The sequence below is a fragment of the Pteropus medius genome, unplaced genomic scaffold (assembly GCF_902729225.1).
Source record: "Pteropus medius unplaced genomic scaffold, Ma_sr-lr_union100, whole genome shotgun sequence".
Lineage (NCBI taxonomy): Eukaryota > Metazoa > Chordata > Mammalia > Chiroptera > Pteropodidae > Pteropus > Pteropus medius.
In genome coordinates, this window is record NW_024349519.1 from 3,297,110 (window position 1) to 3,318,746 (window position 21,637).

Consider the following 21,637-nt stretch of genomic DNA (forward strand, 5'->3'; position numbering starts at 1 on the left):
TATTTCTGAGGTAAAACAAAAGATATGACAAACCGACAGGGAAGGAATAGACAAGGGTACGTTCCATATAGCAGGCGCCAACAAATTATTGAATGAATAATCATATGTCACTATCTAACCTGTACTCTTGAATTTTTAAAATGCCCACCAGGAGGGAAATAAAGAGGTGGGCTTATAAATTACGGCCACTTCAACCTCCCCGCAGGATGTACTTCTGGTGGGCAATGCTGCTGGGTGAAAACTCAATCCACCGCCAAACAACATATTACACTCTTCAATATCAAATTACCATAAAGATAGGCTAGCAAATGCCGCGCAAAGCCCCTCACATACATGTCCCTAAGAGCCTCCTGCATTGTCTTCAGCAACTTATCGCAACCACCACCAAGGAAGCGCCTGCTCCAGCAGCGCTCCATGCAAGGCGCATGTGCACAGCCTGTAGCGTGGGAGGAGGGCGGGGCGATGAGAATGTTTCCCAGAAGCCCGCGCTACTCGCTGCCTTTTTTCCTCCCGCTCACAGGCCGCGAGACGTGACCCCGCCCGCCACGTTCCTCTGTCGCAAACGGTGGTTTGCTAGCGCCCCTCTGCGGTCTCGTTGAGCGCCGCAACTGTGCACGCAGGGCCAGAGCAAGAGAGTAGGGAGAGTGCGGCGGGTTCCGCCGCTGCCGCCGTCGTCACCGTAGCGTGTCAACAGTGGCGGCGCGGCAGGGCAGAGCGGAGCGGAGGAAGGGAGGGGGAGAGGGGAGGGGAGGGGAGGGAAGAGGCCAGACAAGGCGGGGGGAGGGGGAGCAGCAGTGGCGCAAGCCGCGCGGAGCCGCGCAGCCCGGGTCCGCTCCCTTCTCTACCGCCGCCTTCCGACTCGGCCGGCAGAGCCGGCCCCCCAGCGGCCCCCGGAACACCTCAAAGCGGCTGAAGGAGTCCTTGCTGGGAACTTGGCGGCGGCGTGACGGGGACATAGGAACCTGCAGTGGGGCCGCCGCCGCCGGAGCAAGCGCCTCGACCTCGGCCTGAGGTAAACACGGGCCGACCTCAGGGGTGGATGGGCTCGCGCAGCTGTCGCGGCGAGGTGGGGGTTACAGGCCGGCGCCGAGCGGAGCAGCGGGCCCGGGGCGACGGGAGGGAGGACAAAGTTTCCGAATCTCGCGCGGCCCAGGCGGCGTCCTGCGCTTGGAGGAAAGTTGGAACTGTCTCTCGAGGCGGGGGAAGCTGCGGCGGGGAGGGTCCCCCTTCTCTGTCGCTACCCGGCGAGGGAGGCCCCGCTCCAGCCGCCGCCGCCTCGCTGTCGGCACCCTGTCCCATTTCCTCCTTGTGGCCTACCCGCCTCCCGCCGCCTCAGCCGGCCAAGCTTGTCCCCGCCCGAGTGCGAGGTCGGAGGTGGAGGTGTTGTGGAAGGAGGCTCCACGACAGACTCCCCACACATACACCCCCTCCCTGCAATGGAAACGTGTCCGGCTTGGCCTCCGGGAGCTCCCCGACTCCTCTGTCCGCTTTACTTGGGATACTTTGCTTTTGTCAATTGCGTCCAAGCCCGCTTGTGAAACCAAACTTTACTACGTCGTGACCTCCCAAAGTGCGCGAATAGGAAAGAGCCGGCGCTTGCTTCTAAGCATCAGCCTTTACCCGATGCCCTGAATTTCAAACTTCTCCCACCCCCAATTTTTAAACCCGTTTCCTGGCCTGACAACAAAAGGGCCAGGAGTTCTAAACTTTGCTAAATCAGTTGCCCCTCCTCAGATCTAGGAATTTTGAACCATTTATAGACTTTCAGATTGCTGGCCACCTACACACATTTTGAAAATTTGTTTTTAAACTAAACACTTAATTTAGAATAGTTGATTAAAACATTCACAAATTCAAATGTTGAGTTTTAAAACACTGCCATATATTTTTGTACCGTATTACATACAATGTTTACGAGTTGAGCATTTTTCATTCCTTTTGGGTTACATTTTAACTAACATCTTTATGCTATTACCAGTGAATTGAAATATTTAAGCAAAATTGATCAAAAAGTTTTTAATAGAATGCTTTGGCTAGCATATAATGCTGATGTTAAATTTTCCCAATTTGGGCCTTTTCACTGAATATGGGGAAAAGCATTATAAAAATGTATTTTTCTTGTTTTAAAAGAAAAGTTAATTCATGCATATGATTGCTTGGCTCAGCAGAATATTAAAGGCAAAACATTCTTAAATAATTGGTGATTTTTGTATTTTACTAGTAATTGTATTAAAATTGCAATATGCAATCAAGTCTCTTTCCAGACCACTGCTTTCTCTTTCCTGTTTCTTTGGCAGTTAGCTTCATCATCTCACTTTTTTACTCTTGGTTAAGAGATACAGTAAAAAGTTTGTGGGACTTTTGTTTTTGTTGTTGAAATTTCAATTTATTGGGCAGAAGAAATGAAATTTTGAAATCGTTGGAATTTTTTGTTTTATCCTATCATATCAAAGATAATCTGAATGTACTTTATATTGTGTTTATGCAGTATAATTTTTTTTTTAAATTAGCAATTCTTATTGTTGCTGCACTTTTTCACTACAATATTTTTTGGTACTTAATAATCATTCAGTTTTATATTCAGATAGTGACCTTTTTTCCTGAGCATTTGAGTACATTTTGACATTTTGGTGGATAAAATTTGGGTATTTGCTTACTCTAAGTGTACTCATGCTATAAAGATATTCTTCAGTATGTCAAGGAGGGAGAAAACTGTGGAAGAAAATAAAAAATTATTTCTAAATATGCTGCCTGGAACGTGTCAGGGAGAAAATTTTAAGGGGAGTTTTTGTATGTCTTTCGGTGGTGGTAATGGGGTTCATGGGTTAAGACTGAAACTCTAGGGGTCACTCACTTCCCCATCATCCTGGGCCCTAACCAATACTTAGGCAATTTTTTTTTTTTGAAAAGCTGTTCTGTTAATTAGCAGAAATAGGACGAATCCGTGTCTAACACGTTGATTCATCAATAGCATCTTTTAGTAATAAATAAGAGTATAATATTTTACTACTCATCAACTTAATACTGAACTTTTTAGGTACATCAGTGAGAGATAATTGTAAAACCTAAGTAAAGAGAGTGGAAGGCGTAAAGTAATAAAAAGTCAGCTCTAGAATAATTCATTAACTTTCTTTTAGCAAGCTCTGCCATCCTCTGCCCTTGTCCTTTAGTGATGTAAATTGAATATTTTCTTACCTTGCCCAATGAAATAAAGATGCTTAAAACCTAAATTCTTAATTATGTTCTCTATCCCAAAGAATAAATTAATAGCCTTGCACCTTATCTTGCATCTGAATGGTGATAACTGTTAATAGCACTGAGTAGAGCCCGGAGTAAAAATACTCAGTATTATTCTGTTGCTATTTCAAGACTTATCTTTGCATCGTCCGTGTAGTCTTCTTTTGAATTTGTGACTTTGTTAATTCCTAGTACTTATACACATAAAAGTTCGATATAAAATGTGAAAACACCACCATCCTCTCACACTTGCAAAATAGCTTCCTGAAAAGTCTCACTGTGAACTTTGTTCACCTGTAGTCTATACCGCTCAATAGCCAGAGTGCTCCTGTTCAAATATGTCAGATCAAGTCACTTCTCAAATGGCTACCCTTCTCAGTCATAGTAAAATTCATAGTCTTTACTGTGGTCTGTCAGGCTCTGAGTATTTTGAGCCTCTTCTTTTTCTCTGATTTCCTTACTTCAGTCTTCCTCCAGCCACACTTCTTTGCTACTGAGGTTTTCTCTGATTGCTCTGTATAAAACAGCAGGCCCTCCTTCCACATTTCCTAACACTTTTTAAGCCAGATATTTTCCCATAGCATTTATCACTTTCCAACACACTGTATAATTTGCTAACTTACGTTTATTGTATTGTTTTCTTCACTTTAATGCAAGTTCTCAGAACAGGGTTTGTCAATTGGAGTTACTGTTTTGTCCCCAAACACATGAATAATGCTTGCCTGATACATAGTAGGTGCTTAATACATACTTAATGAATTAACATGCTTTCAACTGGAAACATTTTTAAAACATTAAAAATAGTAATTGTGGTTTGAAACTTTTGACTGTGCAAGTCTCAGTCTTTTGCGTAAACTGCTAAATTACTTATATCCATGCATTATGTTTAGTTTATGGGTCCACGGTTTTAAAGGAGAGTATGGCAGAGTGTGACCTTGAAACAGATTTATCAGAAGACAAAAAGAACTAAGAATGCTTAGCTAAGAGTAGAGTGGTATATATCTTACTGTTTAAAATGTCATTTAGAAGCCAAATCAAGCATAATTTTGATAGTTCCAGAAGGCAGAACTAGTATTGTGATGATGTGTATTGAAAAGGAGAGGCAGTAAGGGTGGATGTGGGAAAATTAATTAAGGCTTTGCAGTAGTAATACAGAAGAGATGAGAACAGCTTGAATTAGGATCACAAATGATGTGGAGATTGACAGTAGTGAATGGGATTTGCTACTAGTAGGCCTGAGATGATGGATTGAAGGTAAAGGAGAGAAAAGTTTCAAAGATGACTTCTGAGTTAAACAGCTGGATTGATGATGGTACCAAATAAGGACCATGGTTCTTTTGATTCTGATAATAGGTTTAAAGTACCTTTGGAACTTTCAGGTGAAAATTTCTGTAGGCAATTAGAGATGTGATTCTAAAATTTAGGGGAAGTATGGTATGGAGATAGAAAACTAGAGTCATATATGTAGTTGAAACTATAGATGGAATTGCCTAAGGAAGGGAATATAACTTGGGGAAAAAAAAAGATGCTAGAGTGGAATCATGTGGCCTCTAACATAAAAAAAATTTTCTGGAGGAATATCAGCTCTCAAAGAATACTGCAGTGGTCAGAGAAGTAGGAGATGAGTGTGGTATTATAGAAACCAGAGGAAGAGAGTATAGATATACCTACCTCGTTTTATTGTGGTTCACTTTATTGAGCTTCACAGTTATGTTTTTTTACAAATTGAAGGAAAGACCCTCCACCAGCAAAAAGATTACGACTCGCTTTATTGCTATGGTCGGAACTGAACCCACAATATCTCCGAGGTATGCCTGCATTTCAAGGGGAGAGTAGTCAATAGTGCCAAGTGTTAATGAGAGTTAAACAACATGGAGCTCAATCGCCTTTTGAATAAGCAGGATAATAAGCTTCTTTTTTTTTTTTTTTTTTTCAGACTGATGCTCTTATAATTGCTTAACTAGATCTAAAAGTACTGAGATGAGAAGATTAAGAAATTATCCACCCATTTACGGTAGAGACCTCATGTTTATCAAATATTTACTGTGTGCCAACCACTCTGTTCTAGACATTTTACATACATTTTAATTTGATCTTTTCATCAGCCTTTCAGTTTTGGGTATATCAGTCCTTCTTACAGAAAGGAGTCCAAAGCTCTGGAGAACTTAAATGACTTCCTAAGAATCTTTACCCAAGTCCTTCTGATTCTTTGGCATTTAGTTATTCATCATATCAGTTGGCCTCCCAAACTCCAAATCAGTGTTGTATAGTAGTAGTAGTAGACCTTATTGTGATGATGGAAGTGATCTGTATCTGTACTTCCTAATACAGTAGGTGACAGAGACAGGTAGCTGGCTGTTGAGCACTTGAAATATGGCCAGTGTGACCAAGGAACAGAATAGTGGTTACTGTATTGGACAGTGCAACTATAGATCAAAGGTCATTAAGAATCCCATAAATAATAAAGGAGTCCTTTCTTATACAGTAGTACCCCCTTATCTGCGATTTTGCTTTCTGTGGTTTCAGTTACCTATGATCAACTGCGGTCAAAAAATATTAAGTGGAAAATTCCAGAAGTAAACAATTCATAAGTTTTAAATCTCACGTCATCCCTCTCCATCCCACCTAGGACGTTAATCATCTCAGCATATTCACATTGTAGATGCTTCCCTCACATTAGTTACTTAGTAGCTGTCTTGATTTTCAGATAGTCGCAGTATGGCAGTGCTTGTGTTCAAGTAACCCTTATTTTACTAAAGGCCTCAAAGTGCAAGAATAGTGATGGCAATTGGGATATGCCAAAGAGAAGCCATAAAGTGCCTCATTTAAGTGAAAATGTTGAAAGTTCTTGATAGTAAGGAAAGAAAAAAAAATTTTATACTAAGGTTGCTAAGATATATGGTAAGAATGAATCTTCTAGCCGTGAATTGTGAAGAAAAAAATTCGTGCTAGTTTGTTGAGAGAGACCACATTTACATAACTTTTATTACAGTATATTGTTGTAATTGTTCAATTTTATTGTTATTGTTAGTCTTCTGTGCCTAATTTTTAAATTAAACTTTATTATAGAAAAAACAAAGTATACATAGGATTCCGTACTATTCATGGTCTCAGGCATCCACTGGGGACTTGGAACATATTCCCAGAGGATAAGGAGTGACTACAAGAGGTAGAAACACATATTCTTCATTTGAGAGTACTATTTTGCTGATATGCTCATTTTAGGTGCTGTAAGTGAATATTGTAGGTAGTCTTTTTCTTTTTTCTTTTTTTTTTTAACAATCTTAAACTTTCAGGAAAGTTCTAAGTATAATATAAAGAACTTTTTTTCCCTGAACCATTTGAGAGTAAGCTGACAGTAAGGAAAGAAAAAGAATTTTATTCTAAGGTTGCTAAGGTATACAGTACGAATGAATCTTGTAGCCGTGAATTGTGAAGAAAAAAAAGAAATTCGTGCTAGTTTGCTGAGAGACCACATTTACATAACTTTTATTACAGTATATTGTTGTAATTGTTCAAGTTTATTATTATCCTGCTTAAGTCCCAAGTACAAAGAACTCTCCCCTACCAACCATTTGAAAGTAAGCTGCAGATGCATTTGAACAGGGACTTTATGTTACATACGCTATATCAAAATAAGGAAATTATTGCTATATTACTACCACTTAACCCTAGGCTTCATTCAGGTATTGCCAGTTTTCACAGTAATTTCCTTTGGAAGACAGTTCAGTATTCTGTGTTGCTTTAATTGTAATGTCTTTTTACACTCCAACCTAGAACAACCCCAACCCCTCAGTCTTTTCTTGATTTTCATGACATTGACAACTTTAAAACATTACAGGTCAGCTTTGTTGTAAAATGTCTCTCAATTTGGATTTGTCTGATATTTTCCTTATGGTTGGATTCATATTGTGCATTTTTTGGCAGGAGCATCCCAGTAATAATGCTGTGTTCTCATTGCATCCTATCAGATGGCATACAATTTCTCTTTGTCCCATTACTGATGAAATGCAATTTGATCACTTGATTAAGGTGAAGTCTCCCCACCTTATTTACTATAAAGTTTTTTCCCCCTCTTAGTAATTAATAAGTGTGGGGAAGCATTTTGAGACTGTATAAATAATCCATTCCTTATCAGATTTGTTGTTTATTCTCAAATTGTCCCAGCTTTGGCCAGTGAAAGCCCTTTCAAGCTAGTTTCTTTGTTCTTTTGACATGCTTTGAGCACTTCTTTACTTCTTGAAACAAGAAAATGTTCCAGGCTCACCTGTACTTTTCCTGCCACAGCCTAGAATCAACCATTTCTCCAGGGAATAATTTTGTTTTGTTTTGTTTTTGTTTTTGTAGAGTAGGTATTTAGAAACCAGGATTTGGGAGCTGTATTTATATATGTATGTAGAAAACCATGAATTGATACGAGTGTCAATCTACAGTGTTTAAAGTTTTCTCCCTTTCCAAATTTATAACTCTCTTCTCTTACAAGGAGAAACCCGGCTCCCATTCTCATTAGTGTGTTTACTTATATGATCAATCCTCTGTGTGTAGCTGTTTTCCATTGCCACTGCTGCTGCCTCCCGTGTTGCATAACATTTTCACTCTGCTCGTGCCAGAATGCATGCCTCACTTCAGACTTCTCATACCTCATGCTGAGGATCTCACAATTTTGTTTGAGTTCCAGTACCTCACTCTGGGCTCCCTCACCATCCTTACGATAGACATAATTGCTCATTGACTTGGGCTCTAACACTTCCAGGTAGAATAGCAGCATATGCAGACATGTTCTTTTCAAGATTATATGAACTTATTTTTATTAAAGGTTATTATATCAAAGATTTCAGTGAAAATTGGTGATCAAATGTTCTCAACTTTATTTTTTTTTTTAAACCCTCTTAAGACTCAAATCTCTATTAGTGATAAGACTAATCTTCCTTATTCTCCTTTTTATCCTTGGAGTTCTCAGATATACTTTTAGGGGAGTCTTTTTAACATAATTTCGATAATAAGATAAAAATCAGTTCACTTTTTATATATAGGCTTTGGAGTCAGTCAGACCTGACTTTGAATTCTGTTTGTCCTATATACTACTAATTATCACTTTTTATATGTGACTTAATCAGTGTCCCAATTTCCTCACCAATTTTAACATTTACTTAAGTCTGATGGTAAAAGCAGCTAATTCTATATTTCATATCCTAAAGTTAGCTCTGTTTAGAACTGGTTTTTCAAACCTTTTTAATACAGTGTTCTGGTGTTCAGCATTGGTGGTGCTTTAGTTTTTAAAATGTATTGTGATGTGATATATTGAGGATTAGATGTGCAAAAGCATGCCAGAGTATTTAGTCATTGCCTGATATAAAGTAGGCACTCTCCTTACCCATAATCCTGTGGTCTGGGTTTGTTGATATCTGTCTATTAGATCTGGGGATGAATTATGGCCTTTGCTCATGGGGAGCTTAGTCCTAATCAGGTTTTCTTTATTGCTTCCCAGTGTTCTGTTTTTTTCCTGACTAATTTTCCATACTTTCTTCTCCCACTTCCTGCTGCTGCATTATCTTTAAAACTCCCAATTTAAGCATCTCAGAAACCACTCAAAATAGATAAATGGGAGAGAAGTAGACTTTTCCTTAGTGATTCTCTGCTTTTTACAAAACACAATTTTAAGTCCTACCTTGGACTTAAACTTTAAGTCTTTGCCTTTATCTCCTATTGCTTTCTTAAGTGAATTTATTTTGACTAAATTAATCCTTAAAAATGCCTGTACCTCATTTTTGGCACTTAGCATATGCTATCTTGTTGTTTCTCCAACTCTACTTTTTGCACCAGAAAGGGGTGTACTATCTTAATACATCTTGTATTCCAATGCCAGGCTCAATACCCTAATCACAGTAGTAGTTGAGAAGCTTAAAGTAAACAGAAATGAATATAAACATTAAAGAGAGCAGCCACAGCAACTAACTGCTTTGAAAATTCCTTGGGATCAGTGAAACAGCTTACAAATGATACATGATCCGGTTAATGTAAATATAATTGTAACACCATTTTGTATGCCCAGGTGGCCTGTCAAGAAAATTGTTTCTTTAATTGTTCTAATGGAGAGTACAGTGTTAATAACTTAAAGTTGTAAGTTATCAATTCACTTGAAAACCTTATAGAAAAGACTTCATACAGGAAAGTTTTTATGCGTTAGGCCATATTTCTTTAGTAACTATTGTACATGTTCAGTTACTTAGACATCAACATATGAGTCATATGAGGGAGATGAATGAAGCAACATAGTTTTATTGTTTCAAAACTGCAACAGTGCTAGGTAAAACTAAAACTGAACATGAATAAATCTAGTCAAGCCCTTAAGAGAAGTTTAAAATATATTTCATATTAGTCTAGCCATTTCAACTTTTTTTGATTACTATTTACATGGCATAACTTTTCCACACTTTCATTTTAACCTGTCTGTGTCTTTATATTTAAAGTGCATTTCTTGTAGACAGCGTGTAATTAGGTCTTCAAGAGTCTTGCCTTTCACTAAGTTTGGGAGATTTGGGGGCCTTATTCTTAAAACATTTTTTTTTTCTTTACCAACCTCTTTCTCCTCTTTTTCTGGAATTCAAATGACATGAATAGAACTTTGGACGTTGTCCACAGGACCCTGAGACTCTTCATTTTCTTGCAATCATTTATTTCTCTGTTCTTCAAATGAGATCATTTCTACTGATGTATCTTCACATTCACTGACGCTTTCCTTTGCATTTCCATTCTGTTATTTAGACCTTATTTCAGACAGTGTACTTTTCATTTGTTTCTTTTTTTAATAGTTACTGTTTCTCTGTTGAGAACCTGTGTCTTTCATTGTTGAAGTGTTAATTTTTCCTCCCTGTGTGTGTGTGTGTGTGTGTGTGTGTGTGTGTGTACACACTTTAGAACCATGCTTGACAAATAAAATGTGCTGAGTAAATATTACCCGTGGTTGTTATACATAAATCATTCATTCAGAACTGTTTATTGGGCACTCATTTGAAGGCACGATGCTGGATCCTGGTCATATAGTGACTAAGACGGATAACAACTTAAAATTTTGCAGTCATTTCAATCATTAAGAGTGTTACCACTTCTCATTTTTTAATACTTTTAATATCTAGCGACTTGGATTAATATTTTCTGTTTTCTGGCGTAGAGTTACTACTTACCACTGGCTTTATGACCTTGGACAAGTTACTTATTTTCATTGTATGTAAAATGGAGATAATCTCCTTCACAAAATATACTGTAAGAGTTAAATTAGAGAACTTATTACATGTCAGAAAGTAGTAGCTAAAAATAGTATGAAAAGTGTAACCAAAAGTTCAGCCATTGGGGTGTTCAAAGCATTTATAATAGGATTACATTTAGGAGAGATCCTCAGTATCTGCCCATGCCTGATGCTAATGTAGATGAGTGGTTTTCTTGTTGTCAAATAAGTTTTTATAGTGTGTCATAACATATTTCCAGGTTAAAATATGTAATATTGTTTCATAAAATTGTGAAATGCCCCTTTAAATTGTAAAATATTCATTGGAGAACAGATTAATTATCTACTTATGTAACAGAATTGTATTTATCTCTGAGATAACTACCTAGGATGAGTTTAAGAAATTCAGATAATAGGCATAGCTAAAGTAAACAGTGGAAGCCTGTTTACTGTATAAAACAATTGCTTTTTTTACCCCCCAGTATTAATTTTGCTATAGCAAGTTGTACTGATTTAGAAGGGATTAGTACAAAGAAAGTGATATTTCTTGAGGTACTGGTCAGAATGACATTTGGTGTCTGTGCAAAAAATAATTTCTGGAGTCGAAACTCTGTAATGTAATATTTTTAAAATCTTGTTTAAACAGAACAGAGCAATATTTCAGAAGCAATGTTTTGAACAATTGTTCTTTTTTCCCTATTGTCATACATGAAATCTATTTCCATTTCTCTGTAACAAGCATTTATGTGTGGTCATTTATTGTAACTAATTCCTCTCCTTTAATTCTTAGATTTGTTTATTTGCATGTGTTTCCTGTACCTTACACAGTTTCCCCTGCTCTTTTTTGGGGAGGTGGGTAGACAGGGGTTGTCATTTCAGTTCATGAGTCTTGCCAAGGTAGACCAGGGTTAAATTAAAGATATAGTTGACAGTTTTTCTGTTCTGAATTAAATGAAAAGGATAAGAATACAGCAGTTCCTTCTCTGCTTACATACTTCCATCCAGGATGCCTTTCTTCTCTTGGTTATTCAGCTTCCCAGATATGAGGGTACAGTGCTGTTGATCTCAAAGCCTCCTGTAGTCCTCTCAGGGAGTTTGGTTGTGAGATGAGTCTCTAATACCTTACTGTTCTTTTGGTTTTTGTTTTTAATAGGCATAAGGCTTAATCTTCTAAATGTAAACTCTCTACTTTTCTGCACTTGTAACTTCCCTTCAAGTGACCTGTAATAGGCATTGAAGAATTGCTAATAGAAAGAAAGAAAACACGTAAGAGCTTTAGGTTTGCCTCTTTACCATTTAAATTAGTCATGTCATCTTGCCTTAATAAATGGAGGTGAGAAAATGGAGGTGAGAAAATGGAGATGAGAATCCCAACGGCAAATGAAAACGACATAAGTGTGGTTATTACAGAAGAATTGCAGAAATATATATTGAGATTATTGGAGGACGTGTAACATGTACCGTTCTTTAATTGTTGCTCTTTTGGAAGATAGTGGAAGCTTTATCAAACCCTTTATGGTAATGTTCAGGAGCATAAAATGCACTCATTTTTATTTTTGAAAATAAAGAATTGCATTGTAGGTATGTTCTCATAGAGTGGACATTTTTATTTTTGAAAATAAAATATTGCATTGTAGGTATGTTCTCAGAGAGTGGACAACTGTCACGTGAAAGTGTAACCCAACTCAGAGCCAACTGTAATGCCTGGCTTCTCCCAAACAATAAAAAACTGGCCAGCTCCATACCATCCCTAGAGTCTTGGAACTGACCTCTTTCTACAACTCTGGTTTAGTATTTAGCAGAGTTGTGAAATTGTGCCTGTTGCTTTTAATTTCTCTATCTACACAGGCTGTAGATATCTGTTGTCTGTCAAACCTTTCAATGCTATAGAAATACAGGAACCAGAGATAGAAAAGTCAAATAAGTCCTCTCAGTGTCATTTGTGGCGATATAATTTGGGTGGCCTCTATGTGTTGGTGATGGCAAAGAACCATTAGAAAGACTGAGACTTTGAAGTCAGTCAAAAAGTACCTTTGTTGAAAATGTTAACAATTTATATTCTAGTCCATAATTGCTCTCTCACATTAGTCTTTACTTTTAAAAACATTTAAAGAGTCCATTAACGTACAGTAAAATTGACCTTTTTGGGGTGTGTAGTTCTGTGAATTTTAATACATGTATAGGTTTATATTACTATCACCAGTTTCAGGATTTAGAATAGTTCCATAACTCCCAAAAAACTCCCTCATGCTGTCTGTGCAGTCAAACCTTCCCCTAACTCAGGCAGCCCCTTAATTGTTTATCACTGCAATTTTGACCTTTTGAGAATGTCATATGAATGCAGTTGTATAGTGTGGAACTTTTGAGCCTGGCTTCTTTCACTCAGTATACTGCCTTTAAACTTCATCCAAGTCTGAGTGAAGCACTAGTCCATTCCTTTTTATGGCTGAATGGTATTCCACTGTATGGATGAATGTACCACAGGATTTTTTTAAAAATTGTTATAGTTGATATTTAATATTATATTAGTTTCAGATGTACAACATAGCGATTAGACATTTGTATACCTTATGTTGAGATTACCACACTAAGGCTAGTAACTATTTGTCACCATATATAGTTATTATGATATTATTGACTATAATCTCATATGTTGTACATTACATTCCTGTGACTTAATCCTGTAACTGGCAGTTTTTATTAGCATAGTTTGTTTACTTTTATGAAATCCAATGTATCAACTTATTCTTGTATTGTCTTCATCTGGTTTGGGTATCAGGGTAATTAATGCTGGACTCGTGAGTGAGGAAGTATTTAATCACCCATTTTCTGGAAGAGATTGTGTTGAACTGGTGTTATTTCTTCTTTAAATGTTTAGTAAAATTCACCAGGGAAATTATCTGAGCCTGGAGATTTCATTTTTGGAAGACTTTTAACTACAAATTCAATTTCTCTAAATAGACTAGGCTATTCAGTGCTATTCTACTTAATCAGTCTTCCTAGAGGTTTACATTTTATTGATCTATTCAAAGAAAGAGCTTTTGGTATCATTGATTTTTCTCTATTTTTCTGTTTTCAATTTCATTGATTTTTACTCTCTTTATTCTCCACCTTCTGCCTGCTTTGAATATATTTTGCTTTTTCTAGTTTTTTAAAGCAGAAGTTTAGATCATTAATTTGAGATCTTTAATGCTATAACGCTTTCACTGCATCTCACATATTTTAGCTATTTGATACATTTGGGTTCAGGTTTACCATTTTATTTTCTGGGTTTTTTTTTTTTCTGTTTTTGTTCTTTATCTGTAACCTTTCTTTGAGTTATTTGAACATTTTTTAGTATTCCATTTAGTATTCCAGTAATACATTAGTATTTTATTTTAATTTATTGTGTTTTTGCCTACATTTAATTTTTAGTGATTGCTGTAGGGATTATAGTATACTACTTATGTTCTCACAGTCTTTTTAGAATTAGTATTTACCACTTAAAGTGAAATATGGAAACGTTACCATCATGTAGGTCCCTTTCCCCTTCCCCTTTATGTTGTAATTGTCTTCTGTTACATCTACATATATTGGAAGCCTTTTTAGAAAGTGTTATAATATTGTTTTTAATTGCCAAACATATTTCGAAGAATTCAGGAGAACAGTTAATTATATTTACTCAGATACCACTTTTGCTGCTCTTCCCTCATGTCTTGTGTTTCATTTCCTTTGACTGGAGAGCTGGCAACTAATCTTACAGTTTTCCTTCAACTGAGAATCTTTTATTTCACATTTATTACTTAAGGATAATTTCACTGAATTGTGGATTCTGAGTGTACAGTTCTTTTCCATTTTAGCATTTAAGAATGTTATTCTACTTCTTTCTGATGAGAAATCAAGTTATTCAAATCATTAACCCACTTTCCCTTCATAAGTAATGCGTTAGTTATTCAATCTGCTTGCAAGGTTTTTACTTTGTAATTTTCAGCAATTTGATTGTGATGTGTCCAGCATGGATTTCATTGGAATTACCCTGTTTGGGGTTTGTGAGCTTCTTCACTCTGGAGGTTTATGGCTTTCACCAAATTTGAGATATTTCTAGCTACTATTGTTGTTGTTTACATCTCCTCTCCCTCCTCTCATTGCACTCATTTTCTTCTCCTTGTGCTCTTGACATGAACATTAGGGATTTTGTATTGTCTAACATAGCCCTGACACACTAATAAATTTTTTTCAATATTTTTTCTCTCTGCTGGTAAGATTGGGTCATTTCTATTAATCTGTTTTCAAGTTCACTTCTGCTATTGAGTGTGTTCAGTGTATTTTCTATTTCAGGCATTGCATTTTTCAGTTCTAAAATTTCCATTTGCTGGTTCTTCATATCATTTATTTCTTGTGATTTTCTAGCTTTTCATTTGTTTCAGCAATATTTACTCTTACTTGTTGGAGCACTTTTCTACTTGCTTTAAAATCTTTGTCAGATAATTCACCCAGTGCTCTACTATTTGTGTCATCTTGGCGTTGGTTTCTATTGATTGTATTTTTTCACTTGAGTTTGAGATTTTCCTGTTCTCTCTATGTCAAGTAATTTTTAGATTTTGTTTTAGATATTTGGAACATTGCATTATAGAACTTAGTGTCTTTTTAAAATTCTATGGAGAATATTGATATTTTTGTTTTGGCAGGCAGTTGGGTTTAGGCCACAAGTTCCAACCATCTGTAGGTTGTAGTTTTAATCTCAGTGCTGTTTTCAAAACTTTTGCAGTACTATTTGGATTTTTTTCATCTGATCACTACCCAGTAGCTAATCTGTGACCTACATGGAGGGTTATCCCATATTTTAGTTTTCAGAGTCTATGGTATGCTATTTATGGTTAAATCTATATATGTGCAGCTGAGAGGTGATCTAGGAGTTCATAAACAGTTTATAGGTTACTTCCTCAAACTCTTTTCTCTCTGTTATATCCTTGGTATTTTCTAGGTCCCCGGGGCCCTTTTACTATCCTCCAGCTAAAAAGCTTGGTCTTCATTTACTCCACTGTGGTGTGAACTTTCCACAGTTGCATCTGGAGCCAGGTGAAGGAAGACAGAAGACAAATCAGTGCGATTAGGCCAGAGTTTCTTCAGTCAGTGAGGATGGTCCCTCTTCCTTAGAGTTTTAGGCTCCTGCTGGCCATGTTGCTACTACTGTTGTAGCCATCACCGCTACAGGATTGCTTTGGAACTGGAACATGGGAATGAAGAACAGAGGGGGGAAAAAAGGAGAGATTTCCCTTACTTTCTGAGCATTAGGAGACCCCTTTCCTGCTCTTTGGACAGAGCTAGAGAGCTTTTCCTAGAGTTCTTGCTGTTTGTTATTACCAACAGCCACTTCCTAGGTTTCAGGCTGCATTAAGCCCAGAGTGGGGGCAAAACTGGATGGGAAAAAATTAGAAACTCACAGCTAGTTTGATAATATATTTGATTCTGGACTCTTCCCCCACCCACCTGCTGTTATTTACTTTTGAATTTTCAATTAGCTGCTCCATTTATTCTATCTAGGTTTTATAGTTTCAGTGATATTAACAGGGTGGAATGGGCTTACTCCATTTTACACAGAACCAGAGCCCCCAATCTCGTTTATTACACATTTTAGAATGTAATGGCAACTTGAATCTTTTTATTTCATAGTTAAATATGGTTTGTCAACTATATTGTTATTTTTTTTTGACATATAATTCTGCCATGTGTAACACTGCAAGCCCTATTGAGATGATGCTATATTAAATGTAAAAGAAATAGGAAAATTTATTTGTCTTCTAGAGCATAGTTTTCAAAAACTCTTAATTTTCCATAATTCTATTACATTTGAAAAATTCTGTTTTCATTTTAAACTCTATTTTTCTGCCTTAGGAATTCTGGCTTCCCTTTCACTTTGGAGTTGTTTTATTCTTTATTCATAAGTAATTTGTTTCAATAATTAGATTACTGGTCATCTTGAGCATAGTATAAGGTGACATGCTTCATGTTTATGGACTCTTGGCACTCACTTGCCTTTGCAGACACTGTGTGCAAGAATTATACTGACCTGAAGCATATGAAGCTGATTTGTATAAGACTCATAAGTGTGGGCGACTTCATCTTCTTTATTTTCAGTTTACCTGGTGAACAACGAGATGTAGGATTTTTTGTTCATCAGTGAATGGTGCTTGGAAAACAAGCCTTTTTCTGAATAGGTCCAAAATGAAAGAATTGAATATGAAAGAAATTGCTGTTGTTGATCAGCTGCTGACAGGCAACCAAATCACTGATAATCTTTTTAAAGACAACTAGAAAGTATTTCCAGGAACTGACATGCAATAGTAACTGAAAGCAGAGTATGTATCTTAGTCTGTTCAGGCTGCTATAACAAAGTACTGCAAACTGGGTGGCTTGTAAACAGAAATTTATTTCTCACAGTTCTAGAGGCTGGAAGTCCAAGATCAGGGTGCCAGCATGGTTGAGTGAGGGCCCTCTTCTGGGTTGCAGACTTTCCCTTGCATCCTCACATGGTAGAAGAGGCTAGGGATCTCTTTGGAGCTTCTTCTGTAAGATGGGAATCCTATTCATGAGAATTCTACCCATATGATTTAAGAACTTCCCAAAAGCCCCATTTACTAATACCGTCACCTTTAGGGGTTAGGATTTCAACTTATGAACTGAGGTTGGAGAGGGGATATAAATATTCAGACCCTAGCAGCATGTAAATGATTCCATTAAACAAAAATTGAAAGTTGTTGAGTTTCATATCCATTTCAGTTTTTACTATTATTTAGTAGTTATAAAGTTCAGTGTTTGAAACTATTAGTGGAAGGAAAAATTTTGAGAGATACTCTCAAAATTTATAGAGATACTCTAATTTACTGGTTCTCCATTATACTTCCTGATTAAGAATTTTATTTGTAACTGAAAAAATGTGACATTGAAAAAATATGACTACTCTGATCATGAATAGAGAGAAATTGGTGTGTTAAAGGGACAAACATTTTGTTAATTAAAGACCTGTTATTTTTTTAAATTCACGGTATTCAGTTAGATAACTAATATACTCATAATTGTATGAAAACATACTATTTTATAAAATTTGAAGAAAGAAAAGGTGTTTCTCTCCACCAATATACATATTCAACAATTAGTCTGAAAAGCTTTTTCTGGGCATAGGCCTTTATGATGTGGGGTCAGGACAGTATATCTTTTATATTTTCCTAATGGTCATTTCCATTGAGGAAGTCTAAAAGGCGCAGAACATCAACTGACCTATGTGCTCTAATTTGCACATATCCTTCCTTTCTTTTGAAAATTAAAATCCTCACTATCTAGTTAAAATTGACAATTCCAGTTCTGATTCCTTTAAATATGGAAATGCTGTAATGGTACAGAATGGTCAAGGGATTAGAAAAATGTATTTTAGATCCATTTGGTTTCAGTTGGGAAGGATTTTCTACAAACACATGTTGAAAAGATTTGGTGCTCATTCTATGCTTCTATAATATCTTGTGTTTACACCCATTATTGTACCTGCTATACTGTAATGTTATTGTTGATTTTTGTTTTTGTCAGGTGTGTCAGTGCTTAAGGCCTAGTGGTACCTAGAAAATAGGGAGAACTGACTAAATATTTATCGAATGAATAAATAAATTAGAGACAGGCGGTAGAAATATGGAGAATCTGGTGTACTGCCTATTTGAAAAAAGAAAAGTGATAACTGGTTCAGGATATGTAAGATCTTCAGTTCAGGAAATAATTTAAATTCTAGTAGTTGTTGAATTTCTGGGATGTTTAAATATCGTTTTGTGTATCTTTTTCTAAATTGCCTTCTTAGGTGATATGACCAGTTTCTTTGTTGGGATAGATGTTTTCTAATTCTCTGTTACTTTGTTTTCAATTTTTTTTTTTTTCCTATATGCTGAAAATGACTTCTCCCTCACTGAACAAAATGTTTTCATTATTATCGGCCGTCAGTACTTGTGTGTGTCTTCGTGTTTGAAGGGCATACTGTTACTCTGTCAAAATGTCTTATGTTCTAAATAAATAGTTCTCACATCCATCGGCCCTCTAGAATAAGTCATTCTTTATACTTTCCTGTTTTTTCTTTTGAACTCAAGTTAAATACAGAAACAGCTGGGTGAAAGTGAAATGAAATGAGACTAATTTTCATAATTCCTTCCCCAGAATAGTTTGATGGAAAACGGATTACGTAACTACTCGACCTGAAGAATCTTAAGGGTAAGAAGGTTCATGAATATTTGTATATTATTAATACTTATTAAATGACACTTTTAAGTACCACCTCGAATATTGTAGTTATAGCTTCACTTAACCATGACCATTTTTTTTTCTAGAGTTATCATATGTTACAACCATTTAGTGTTTTATCTCCTATAACTATATAAAGTAGAAAACAGGATAAAAAATCCTAGGACTATTTACTTTTGAGTCCTAGATTTTGTGTCTTGGTTCAACATTTCTATTTTTAGATAAACTAGAATCTTGATAAATATTGTCAGTGTAGAATAAAGAACTTATTTCTGTTTGTACTATAAGATCTGTTTGAAAAACTGACCACTTAAATTTTATGAACTTTGTACTCATACCATTTTTTTCTGTATGTGGATATTCTTGGAAATAACAGGAGTTTTTTGGAATAATGAAAATCTGTTCTTAGAGTCATGCAGATTTATTATGATACAACTAAAATCCATTTGGGGAGGGGAAGTTTTCATGTGTTTGTACATGTATGCTAGTTGTTGAGTACTTCTTTTGTGCTAAGCACTTTAAGTGGATTACGTGATTATGTTACTTAACCTTTACAATGACTGAAGTGGTTATGGTTACTTCATTTTATAGATGAGAAAACAGGCTTTAAAGAGGTTAATATCACACAGCTAGTGGCAGACTATTTGAGGTTTGAACCCAGAGAGTTTTTCTAAAACCTTTTCTAAAGGAACATTCCTGTCTATACTGAAGAGTACTAGTATTAAAGCTCTTAGCATCAAACACGCAGGCGAAACATATTCTAAATAAAAACATGTCAAAATAGCCCACTTGAAGCAAAGAAGTCTGACAGAATTGTTATATGGTGGAAATCAGGTAAGAAAAAAAATTTGGGGAGCATTCTACAAGAGATTAAAAATTCAACACTGACATATCAGAAGCAGGAGTCAGTTGATTTATGCAGCAAAGTTGCTGGAAAGGAAATAACTATTAAGCTGAAGGAGTTAATTGCATTAACCTTACTCTGAAGTGAACAAGTTGAAGGTAACAGAGCAAATATTCATGATAGTTTATTTATGCCAGATTGATAAAATAAGTGTAGATGAATCAACAAACACACATAGCCTTCAGGGGAATTTTAAAGGAAATCAAGGACAACATTGGAGAACCATTGACTCATGTGTAATAAGTAGCTGTTGTGTCAGAGTACACGTTGAATACAAATGTAGATAGATGCCCATACGTAAGAAAGCTTGAGGAGCCCTCTTCAGTGAGAGACCAAACCACATCTCCAAACAAAGCAGTCTTCTATAGTCTTTAATGGTGTTGGCAAACTTTTTCTAAAATGGACCAAATTGTATTGTATTGTATTTTTCATTTCTTTATTTCCTAAGTTTTTAAAAGTTAGACATTTATACAATCCGTGAAGTGATCCTCCTGATTACTCTAGCGCCTATCTGGCATTACATATAAACATTACAATAATATTGACTATATACACTACACCAGTGGTCTCCAACCTTTCTGGCACCTGGGACCAGCCCTCCTATGAGAATCCAGTGCCTGATGATGATCTGAGGTGGAGCTGAGGCGGTGATACTAGTGCTGGGGAGCAGCTGCAAGTACAGATGGAGCTTTGCTCACTCACTCACAGCTCACCTCCTTCTGTGTGGCCCAGTTCTTAACAGGCCACAAACTAATACCGGTCTGCAGCCCAGAGATTGGGAACCCCTGCCCTACATTATACTCTAAATCCACATAACTGTTTTGTAACTAATTTGTACTTCTTCATCCTTTAACCTTTTTCACCCAGCCCCCAACCCCCTTCCACTCCGGCAATTACCACTTTGTTCTCTATATCTGTGAGTCTGTTTTTATTTAGTTTGTTTCTTTTATTCCTTAGATTCCACATATAAGTGAAATCATATGGTATTTATCTTTCTCTCTCTGACTTATTTTACCCAGCATAATACCCTCTAGGTTCGTCCATGTCATTGCAAATGGTAAGATTTCATTTTTTAAAAATAGCTAAGTAGTAATATTCCATATTATATATGTACCATAACTTCTTTATCCATTCGTGTATTGATGGGCACTTAAGTCATATTTAGCAGAGTATGTGGTTTTTGTTGCAGTTATTGAACTTTGTCATTGTAGTGCAAAAGCAGCCATAGGCAATATGTGAAGGAATGAACATGGCTATCCTGCAGTAAAACTTTATTTACAAAAACACTCAGCCAGTTTTTTGACCAGTGGCCTATAATAATGGATAGTATCCCTCTCTAGACACCAAAAAAATAAAAGATAAAAAAAATAGCCTTATTTATGGTTTCTCCAAGGGAAAATAACACTCTTACAGGTAGGATCAAAGTTTTGAGTAGATAATAAGGAAGCACTTAATGGTTTTATTTAAGACTGGGTTGGGGTAGAAGATCTTGCATTAATAGTAATAATGGTTAACATTTGAATGCTTATTATTACTAGACAATGTCATAAGCACAGAGTTTGTCTGACATCAGTGCCCAATCATTAATCACCGAAATACGCCACCACTCATAGTACCTTATTGAATGGACCTTCTTTTTTGTCTTTTTTAGAAGATTGAATTTGGGAATTGGTTTATCTTGGATAGAAGTTTGGAAATAAAGAATTAAAAGGAATAGACTGACTATGAGAGGTCCTGAGAGTCACTGTGGATTCTCCGAAGACCTTAGCCATACAAATCCATATAGTATTTAGCATCTTTATGAAGTGTGATTTGTCGTTGGCTTAAGTGTTCCCAACAATAGTGACCGCTCTTACTTTTCCTAGTATCCCTTTCGTTCAACTCTGGCTCCCATTTATCTTATCAATGCCTTTCTATAGTAGACTTTGCAATGGCAGAATTGGGTTTGGGAGTGGGGTGGAAAATAGAATTAAACTTCCTCATGGCCATTCATATGTCCCTCTTCCTTTTTCTTT

The 21,637-nt window shown here is 36.5% G+C and overlaps 1 protein-coding gene across 5 annotated transcripts in view; it reads left to right on the plus strand.

Annotated features, from left to right (window-relative positions):
• Window positions 1-753: 753 nt before the first annotated feature.
• SCAF11 (SR-related CTD associated factor 11) overlaps window positions 754-21,637 on the plus strand; it is a 65,692-nt gene continuing 44,808 nt past the window's right edge. For 2 of the 5 annotated variants that reach the window (XM_039882235.1, XM_039882236.1), the window contains exons 1-2: window positions 754-1,012; window positions 18,635-18,688. The gene's annotated coding sequence lies outside the window, so the exon portion shown is untranslated. The remainder of the gene's footprint in view (window positions 1,013-18,634; window positions 18,689-21,637) is intronic. The other 3 variants (XM_039882232.1, XM_039882233.1, XM_039882234.1) reach the window with 3 other exon arrangements.